This window comes from Panthera uncia (genome assembly GCF_023721935.1).
Source record: "Panthera uncia isolate 11264 chromosome A1 unlocalized genomic scaffold, Puncia_PCG_1.0 HiC_scaffold_17, whole genome shotgun sequence".
NCBI classification, from domain to species: Eukaryota; Metazoa; Chordata; class Mammalia; order Carnivora; family Felidae; genus Panthera; species Panthera uncia.
Window position 1 is genome coordinate 40780293 of NW_026057577.1, and position 10620 is coordinate 40790912.

The window sequence follows — 10620 nt, forward strand, 5'->3', positions numbered from 1 at the left end:
AAAAGATGCTCAACATCACTTCTCATCAGGGAAATATAAATCAAAACCACACTCAGATACCACCTCACTCCAGCCAGAGTGGCCAAAATGAACAAATCAGGAGACTATACATGCTGGTGAGGATGTGGAGAAACGGGAACCCTCTTGCACTGTTGGTGGGAATGCAAACTGGTGCAGCTGCTCTGGAAAACAGTGTAGAGGTTCCTCAGAAAATTAAAAATAGACCTACCCTATGACCCAGCAATAGCACTGCTAGGAATTTACCCAAGGGATACAGGAGTACTGATGCATAGGGGCACTTGTACCCCAATGTTTATAGCAGCACTTTCAACAATAGCCAAATTATGGAAAGAGCCTAAATGTCCATCAACTGATGAATGGATAAAGAAATTGTGGTTTGTACACACAATGGAATACTACGTGGCAGTGAGAAAGAATGAAATATGGCCTTTTGTAGCAACGTGGATGGAACTGGAGAGTGTTATGCTAAGTGAAATAAGTCATACAGAGAAAGACAGATACCATATGTTTTCACTCTTATGTGGATCCTGAGAAACTTAACAGAAGACCAAGGGGGAGAGGAAGAAAATTAAAATAAGAGGTTAGAGAGGGAGGGAGCCAAAACATAAGAGACTCTTAAAAACTGAGAACAAACTGAGGGTTGATGGGGGATGGGAGGGAGAGGAGAGTGGGTGATGGGTATTGAGGAGGGCACCTGTTGGGATGGGCACTGGGTGTTGTATGGAAACCAATTTGACAATAAATTTCATATTTAAAAAAATTATATTTACTCACTTCTGCCTTTGGGAACTGTAGCAAATACTTTAATGGTGTGATGGTCTTTTAATATGTCAACTTGACCAGCCTGTTATCCCCAGTTATTTAATCAAACAGCAATATCAGTGTCACTGTGAAGGTGTTCTATAGATGTGATTAAAGCCCAGAATCAGTTTATTTTAAGTAAGGGCGATTAATCTAGATAATCTAGTGGTCTTGACCCAATCGCTTGAAAGGCTTTAAGAGCTGAACTAAGGCTTCCCCAAAGAAGAAATTCTGCCTGTAGACTGCTGTTTCAGCCCTAAGATTTCCAGCCTGTCCTTCCTGATGGCCTGCTCTATGTATTTTAGACTCACCCAGCCAGTGGTCATAATTGTGTAAGCCAACTGCTTGCAATAAATCTCTGAATTTATATATCTCCTACTGGTTCTGCTTCTCTAGCTGAACCCTGACTGATATATGTATGCAGCCTAGATGCCCGTTCAAGACTGAAGGATTTGTTGTTTCAGCTATTGGGAGAGCTGCTAGTCGAAGCCCTTGGCTGTCAGCCATCTTCAGGGATTCTTTGACTGAAAACAGCCACCTTGCCCTAGGTTACATTCCCTTCCCAAGGAATTGTGCATCTAATGATAGGTTGATGTCAGGTATAAAAACCTAGTTCCCCTGCTCTGACTCTGGATAACCCTGAACGGCTGCCCAAGTTTAGAGCTACCTATGAGCTTAGTTGAGGCTTTCAGGGCAGCTGCATCACAGACAACTTCTTCCTCCACCCCAGCCCCCTTACTTAGGTACCAACTCCAAGAGCATTGCCTAATAACCTCCAGCCTGTCAATCCCTGTCTACTTCCCACTTGTACAGGGACCTTTTTCATGGAGTTCCCTTTTATTTCTTACATCTTTGAATTTTCATTTCTCTCCTTCCCCTCAGCACATACATATTCTGGGCTCTCCCATGTTTAAAGGAAACACAACCAATAAACATAATAACCATTCCTAAATTCTGTGTCATCCTCAAGTTATGGCTGCTTTTTTTTTCCTATATCCAAACTTCTTGAAGAACTAAATTGACATGTTTCCACTTTGCTTTCTATACAACACAATGTGCTTCATTATTCCTCTAAAATATATTTTACTAAGGTCACCAGTGACTTCCTATTTATTAAAATACCATGGGCACTCTTCAGCCTTCCCATACTTGACTTGACTGTTGAAAATGTGACCCTCTCCATCCTTTTTTGAAACTATTGCCCAGCTCCAATAGCCTCCATGACTCCCTCTGCCCTGGACATCTGTGTATCTCTTTGGCTTTTCCCTTTCAGTCTTCTTCACGGACTTCTTCTGTCAGTGACTGAAGTCTCTTCTCAGTCTGTACTCTGTCCTGTGGCAATCTGGTCATACTCATAGTTCCAGCTACCACCTATGTGCTGATGATTCCCAAATCCATATTTCCAAACTCTACCTATGTCTTGGGCTCTAAACTCTATATTTCCAGCTACTGTATATTTCTCCATGAATTTCTTGCCTTTTCTGACATGAACGCACTCTTACACATGTTCTTCCTTCCTGAGCTAATAGCACAATACCATTCTTCTCACCAACAGAGACTGTAATGATCCTCCACTCTTCTTTCTATTCCATGCTGCCACTGCTCATCACTGGTTTCTTTTTCTTAAACAGTGAATTCTTAAAAGCAGTTTCTCCCATTTTGTTATTTTATTTCAAACCTTTACTATCTCACATATTTCACAAAATGATGAATAGTACCTATGTGGAAGCTTCAAAGCCCATGTTCCACACTTTAAATGGCTCTGCTTTATCCTTTCTCTGGTCACATCCCTAGCCACATGCAAGGAGTATATAGGGACAAAGAGACATTGCCACCATGGGTCCACATACCCTAATTCTAGGCCATGTTTCTGTACCAAGGACTGTAGATTCCCTGTGCAAACGACCCAAGCCTGCCTATGAAGGATTCTTCTGTAGACCCATCCTCCCAAGAATATATTGTATCACTATAGCACACATATGAAGACTTGAAGGTGGTTAAGACATAGCTGCCTACAGTGGGGTAGAGGAGTAGATAGAGGCTGTACGTAGAGGCTGGACTGTCTACATACACATATGTGCAAAATTCCTTGTGGTTAAGGAAGGAACTTCCTTCCTTAGGCTTCCTTCTTAGGCTAAGGGAGAAGAGAGGTGGGATAGGACCCTGAGGGCTCTAATTATACTTTCACCTCAGTCCCACAAATGTTGGGAGGAGGGTACTGGTTATGAAGCATGTTTTACATACCAAATATCAAGCTAAATGATGAGAATCTAAGATGAGCCAAATATAATCACTGCCTTCAAGAAGCTCAGAAACATAAAAGAAGGGGGATATTATAAAACTAGATGAAGTCCATTTTACTAAAAGCATATTTAAAGAGTTGTGTGAGGAGGGATAGTCAAACCCTGCCAGATAATGTGGGAAGCCTTCCCACTTGGGATAACATTTGAATGGGAAATCAAAGCTTGAGAATAAGTTTTCCAAGCTTGAGGAAGCCACTACAGCAAAGAAAACAGCAAGTATTCAAGAAATAATGTGTACTGAGTGAGCTGGGAACAAGGGTGGGGAGATGCCTGGAAAGGTAGCAAGGAATGTCATGAAAGGTATTTACCAAGGAGCTTTTAACATTATCCAGAAGGTACAAGGGAATCTAAGGATTTCAGGCAGGGGACTGATATGGTCCTGTCCTCACATTTGAAAGATTTATTCTCTAGACCAGCCTCTTAATGGTATTTCCTTTTCTCCCCCTCCTCTACTCTTGCTTGAGAATTCATCTACCACCCTGCTGCCAAAATGATCCTTCTAAAATACTTTTTGGGAGGGTGCCTGCATGACTCAGTTGCTTGAGTATCCAACTCTTGATTTCAGTTCAGGTCATGATCCCTAGGGTCGTGGGATTGAGCCCCACATTGGGCTCTGCCCTGAGCGTGTAGCCTACTTGAGATTCTCTCTCTCACTCTCCTTCTGCCCCTCGCCTCTACTCATACTCTCTCTCCAAAAACAAAACAAAACAAAACAAAACAATAACAACAACAACAACAACACACACACACACACACACACACACACACACACACACCAAAAACAAAAACAAAAACAAAAAGGAAAAAGTACATTTTGGATGCTGTCACTCTTCTACTTCTTCCTATTGCCTATAGGTTAGAGTCCTAACTCTTCAGGGCAGTTTCCAAGGCCCTTTATGTCCTACCCCTGCCTGCCCTCCCAATCTAGTCTCACATCACTTTCCCACATGCTCTTTCTATCATAGATATACCCAATGACTTGCCCTATCCAGAAGGCACCAAGATCCCTGATTACTTTGCATCTATGCCCTTCCCCAACTTGTTGGCCTGAACAACTGCTCGTCTTTCCAGTGGCAAAGTGTCGAGAAAAGAACACAGACTTTATATCCAGACTGATCAGGGTAGAAAGCCACTCCCTGACTCCACAATGTTGGGCGGGTCATTTAAATTCTCTGAGCCTTGGCTGCCTTGCCTCTTTTATGGACATAACACTCATTTTCCAAGACTACTGTGAATATTAAATGCAGTAACATAGGAAAGTGTCTGCATAAATACAGCAGGCTCCTCTTGGACTAAGCCCTCTGGACTCCTGTGTCCATTCAACTGCAGCCTTTCCTACAAGTAATGCCAGTTGAGCTTGCCCATTTTACATACTTGAAGTGTACTTTACTCCTTTGCTCTGACCACAGTCTGGTTCTTGTTGATATTCTTCATTCCAAGGGAGATCCTGCTCCCTCAAGCCCCAGCCACTGTCCTACACCAAACTCAGGGGATCCCCTGAAAACACACTGCTGCCAATGACCAGCTGTACCCTGCCAATAGAGGATCCACCATCTCCACCATCACACCAGCCCCTGCTTGGAGGCAGATGTTAACACTACTACTATAGGTGAGCTTATTGCATCCTTTGAGTATACTTTTGACTTGGTTACTACTCACCTAAGCTGTTGTCTTAGCTCTTAATCTCAGGTTCTGCCCACTTCCACCTTATTTCCATCTCCCCACCAACCAGCAGAGGATATACTTCATGTTTTATGACCCATAAATAATGTATAATTTATCATTCAAATCAAAATGTTTTTGAGACTAAAAAGGCACAAAAGGAGTTAACTGGTTGTGTGTTTACCAATACATACACCAAATAGCATCAGTCATTTCTTTGGGAGATGCAATAGTGAGACCAAGAAAGAAACTTCGTTCTTTATTCTAATTCCTCCATGGACTGTGGTTATAATGCCTTTAGCTATAGAGATGTCTATCCTAATTTTAGTGTGTTTTAGTCATCTCAGTCTGTTGTTGTGGTTCACCCAGAGGAGCATCTAGCCACTAAGAGAGAGAAAGAAGAACAGTGTTCTGCTGCCTGAAGTGCCCAAGGCAAAGAACTGCTCCTGGCTGCTTCTGCCAGGGAGCTCTGCTGTGACATGGTACCAACGCTAGATGTGGGTGGAAGGTGAGACAGCTGCATTTTGTGGTGCTTGTCATTTTTATTTGACAACTGTTTGGGTTTTAGAAACTCTTGGCGTTGGGTTACAACACCCCACCCACTCCCTCTTGGTAACCGCCACTTGTCCTTCCTATAAGAGGTCATGCCAACTCTGAGATGAGGCAAGGCCATGCTTAGCAGCCCTGGATGGCTACTGCTCTGGTATTTGAAGGGCTTTCTCTTGCATCTGGTCAGATCCACAGCTCTTTGTGGCTCTCAGAATCAAGCATTTATGATGGGGTTCAAGTGTCAGAATGCTGACTCTCCGGAGACTGGCAACAGAAATAAAAACTTTCCGCTTTTAATAAGCATATTGAATGCTAAAGGATCTTTAGTCACATGCATTGCTGTGACAGTCTACGGATATGCACTAGAGAGTGTGAACATACTTCTGGCACTTGATAATGCATCACCATTTAAAGGAAATTCCCTTCAGCCCTTTTATTTCACCATCACGCACGGCCTTGAGCCAGCCCACCACATGAATCTCTTATGAGTAGGGTGAAAGAGAAAAAAGGAACCAGGCCCACTTTGCCCTAGAAGCATGACAACAATCAGAGGGGAAGAGTAAAAAATACACTGAGAAGCTCAAATATAACCATTAATACATCACCCTGTTTTTTGCCTCGACCTCAGCTTTGAGATTTATCCCTATTACCTGCTTAACTTCTAAAAAAATAGTAATCACCAAGCAATTGCTGTGTGCCAACAGTTTCTAATGTACACAGTCACCCTATAAACAGGCACTACTGCCCTAACTCTAAGCTATGGACACTAAGGCCCAGAGATGAGTAAGTGATGAGACTGTCAACTTTGAAACCTGTACCTTGTACACTGTACAATATTTCTCCCAATTTTGTTCTGCAGACCTCTGGAACAACAGAGAGATTCAGTCCTCCATACAATCCCTTCATTATAATGACGGTCATTATAGGCAGAACAGGCAAGGACAAAATCTCTACCCCCCCCACCTTAAAAAAAAAACAAAAAAACAACGTAATTATTTGTCCTGGGAGGTGAAATGGTGGAAAGAGTGGGAGTGTCCAAATGAAATTATGGGGACATAACAGACCAAGGAAAAGATACCCTAAATCTTTGGGTGCTTGCTATTTAGATTACTATTAATTGCTGGGACCCAAAAACATGCTTAGAGTTAATCCCAAAAAATTTTCATTGAGGAAAATGGCCTTTGAATGCACTTAATGAAATGAAAAATTCTAACTCATTATTAAAAATTCTCCATTTGTTTCAAAGACATATTTGGGGCCAATTTGATATATAGGAGTTTGAGATTACAAAATTCATAACACAAGGCATTAAGTCACGAATCTAAACTCTTCCTGACAGAATATACCTGTATTGGACAATTATACCCACATTAAAGTGTAATGTAGCCCTAGTTCTTGTGCAAATGAAATCATAGAAATAAGTGCCAAGAGCTACTATCATCGGAGACCCTTATAAATCTGATGAAAGGCAAGGGACAGGGAAAGAGAAGGAAGGGGGCTCACCCTGCAACAGAGATTCCAGGATCAAGAGAGGACTGTGTAACTTTCTGAGCCATGCCCTGCCTGGCCAGGTCTGGTCAGTTCTTGCTAAATGTTTTCAACCCAATGAATCAAGGACTGGCCTTTTCCGTTCCAGCCTGTGGCAATGCGCCTCTGATTTTATAACAGAAGTCAGTAGAACAATGGGATTTGCTTTTTGAAAATCTGCTTTTTAGAGACCAGTGCTGCAAAAACACCTATTTTTACTGCCTCCCAAAACATTTCAGTGGAGCTCTTAAAATATTGTTTAAAAACAAAAACAAAAACAAAAACAAAAACAAAAACTACTGGGTTCTTGGTAAATAAATACACCTAACCTCCCCTCCATAACCAGAACCAAGGCACCCTACATATTTGGAGCTCAAAGCCCTGGCTGAAGACTGCTGTTCTGATTCATTCATGGATAAGGGCCACATTGATAGAAGGCATAAAGGCAAGCACACAGACAAGCAGAAACCATAGAAGTCAAGTTTGCCTTTGGGTACCTGGTCTAGAGCAGGAAATATAGTTACTAAAATATTGGGCTCTGGGGGGAGACAGGTCAGTGTTCAGATCCCAAATAGAACACATAAGCAAATTACTTGAACTCTTTAAAATTCATTGTCCTCACCTGAAAAATGGGGATGTCAACTGCATTAATATTTGATTTGTTGTGAGGATTAAATGGAAAAAATGCATGGAAAGTACCTGCCACAAGGAAAGTAATAAAACCATACTGCATACACAAAGAACACTGCTCAACAGAGAACTGCTGTGTCCACCAAATGAATGTGGTACTTACTATGTGAGGCTAACTCCAAAGGGCTCTGACTGGCTTTGTTGCTGCCTTTCTCTACCTTCTCAGAGAAAAGCAGTGTAAGTCTTATAGAAAGCTGTTAAAGAGGACCTCTAGACATAACCAACCAAGAAGCTGGAAACAGTGATCCTTGTACATTCTCTAGACTCTGCTTTGAGGCAAGTCTGGTGGTGCACTCTGGCCTTGACTAGGGGAAAGCAAGCTGACCACGATAATGGCTCCAGCTACTAATTGTCACCTCCTCAGAAGAATATACTTTTTCTAAGTAATTGGCCAATTAAATTTTAAACCCGGGAGTCTTTTTATTAAAACATATAGATTTTATTACACTTTCAAAAACATCCCAGATGTATAAATACAATTATTTATAGTCTTATAAAAACGTGTGCCAGATGAATAGAAAAGACTGCTGGTTTAGTTTTACTCTCACTGTGGTAACTTGTGTGGTTTAGAGCTTTTGCTTACTTTCTATTGTTAGCAGCTAAGTATTTTCCAAATAACCAATTATTGGAATTGAACCTGTTTGGTTTGATACACATGCACACAGAGTCATGTATACAAATACAATCTGAATGTCCCTCCATGGATTAGAATTGAACCTGTCTGGTTTACTACACATGCACATAGAGTTGTGTATACAAATATAATCTGAATGTCCCTCCATGAGTAAACAGGAGAAGCTTTCACAGTTCGAGTATTTGTTTTAATGCTCAAGTTATAGGTATGTGATCTTAGGCAGAAAATTTAGCTTTTCTGGATATCAGGTTTCCGAAATATAAATAAATAGACCAACTTAGATCCACAGATGTGTTTTATTTGGCCAACATTATTTTAGACATGTGAATGACTTTTCTAAGCATTCACTCTCCCGTTCCCACAGCTTAAACCATCCCTAACATGGTCCAGCTGACTGCCTTTTCACATTTGCTTCACTTGATCGGCTCCTGAAAGCATGTGGACTGCAGACCCTGGATGAGATGATCCAGAGGGGTTCCTCTAGCTATGAGACTCTACTATGCTGATTCTATCAAGTTGCTGAATTGTTTAATCTCTTTGTCTAAAGAGTAAATAAAATCCTCATTCTTTTATAGTTATGCTTGTGAATTTATCAGAAACAATTGAAGCATGGCTCAGACAAAAAGAAAAATCATAATTTTCTGATAGGAAATTGAAGTTAAATCTCTTTGCAAATATTTTTGAAGATGCTTTCTCTATAAGAACTCTATATTCTTATCTGCAAGGTATCTTATATTTCAGCCAGGCAACAACTACCTCTCCTTTTAAATATTTTGTATCTAAGTCTCTCCCCAAAGTCTCTGTTTGTCTTTCTACCTTTGTCTTTGGCTGTCTCATTAAGGCTATTGGACAAATATCCCTGACAAGTTAAGCTCTGAATTTGACAAGTAGAGATTTAAATTGTATGATTAACCATCCTCATTCCACAAAGGGATAACCTGAGCTTCTAGTTGCTTTGGCCTTACAGCCAACAGAAAGTGAGCTAGACCCTCCTTTCAAATAAAAGCTTGAGTGCCCAAGCTAGAACTAAGAAGGTCAGAAAGGTCTTCACTAGTGTTTTCTCTCAAATAATTCAATACCCTTCTTGCCAAACCAAGTTTAATGGCTCTCCCATCCAGAAGTCACAGATTTTACTGACACAACTGGAATTCTACCTTAACGGCACAATCTGCCCCGTCTTAATCTCAAAAATAATACTCTTGAAGCAATGATTTCAATTTTGTGTTCCTCACCAAACTGCTGGAAATTGGGGACAGTTATCTCAACTTTCTTTGCCTGAATTTCATTCATCATTAATAGCAGAGTTGCCACTCTAGAAGTGACAATGGCTTGGAACAGTGCACATAATCACCTAGAGATCATATTGAAATGCTCATTCTTATTAATTGGGTCTGGAAGGGGGTCTGAGATTTTTGCATTCTAACTACTCCCAGCTGATGTCTACATTCCTGGTCTATGACTACTTTTAGAGTAGAAAGGACCTAGAGAGCTCTGTTCATTTCAATTAGATGTTTATTTGCTTCTTAGTGCCAAATTCTGTGCTATGTACTGGGAACACAAAGATGTGTGGGACACAATCACCTTTCTCAAAGAACTCACCATTTAGTGGAGGAGACAAACACATAAATATCTAGCTATGATATATGTTATAGTTAAAATATGAATAAAGTACTCCAGAAGTCAAAGAGAGTGAGAAATAAACTTACGACTATAATCAATGCACAAATAGCTCCTATCTCCATGGATCTCCCTTTATTTTTTGCCTCTTCACGATTCAACAGGAGAAACAGATCTGTAACATAAAACCCAGATAAGACCCTTGGGAATGATATTCCCAAGTGGTCAAGCTTTTAACAAACTGCATATAAGCAGACGCTTTCAAACCTGTAATTTTCAAAAAGGCAAAATCTTAAGTCTCGCAAATACAAAATTAATATTTTTCAAATATCTTAGCAAATTAGCATTGCTCAAAAAGCATTTGAGAAGCTATGCACTTATAAGCAATGTTAGGATAAGATTTCTGGGTCAGATAAAAAATTGGTCAATGTCCAACAGAGCCAATAACTGTAAGATTTTAGGTTACTTGATCTATTATACAGAAATTATTTGTATCTACAGCAGATCAAAACCTGCTACTTAGTATCTACTCTAAAGATATAAAATAGCTCAGAAAATATAAAGCCAAGCCCAGCTCTGAAAGAATCCTTGGTATTCTCTTTTGCTTATTTTCAAGTTTCAGATAAAATTTCTGATTGCATACTCAGCCTTTCAAAAATTAACAAGGGAGAGAAGCTCTCCCTTCACCTCAACCACTTCTAATTGCTCCAGGATCTGAAACTTCCTCCAGTTTACCTTATTGGATCTCATTCACAGATAAAATGATCTACATTAATACCAGTATCTACAATTTACTGAGGTCACAGTCTGCGTGTT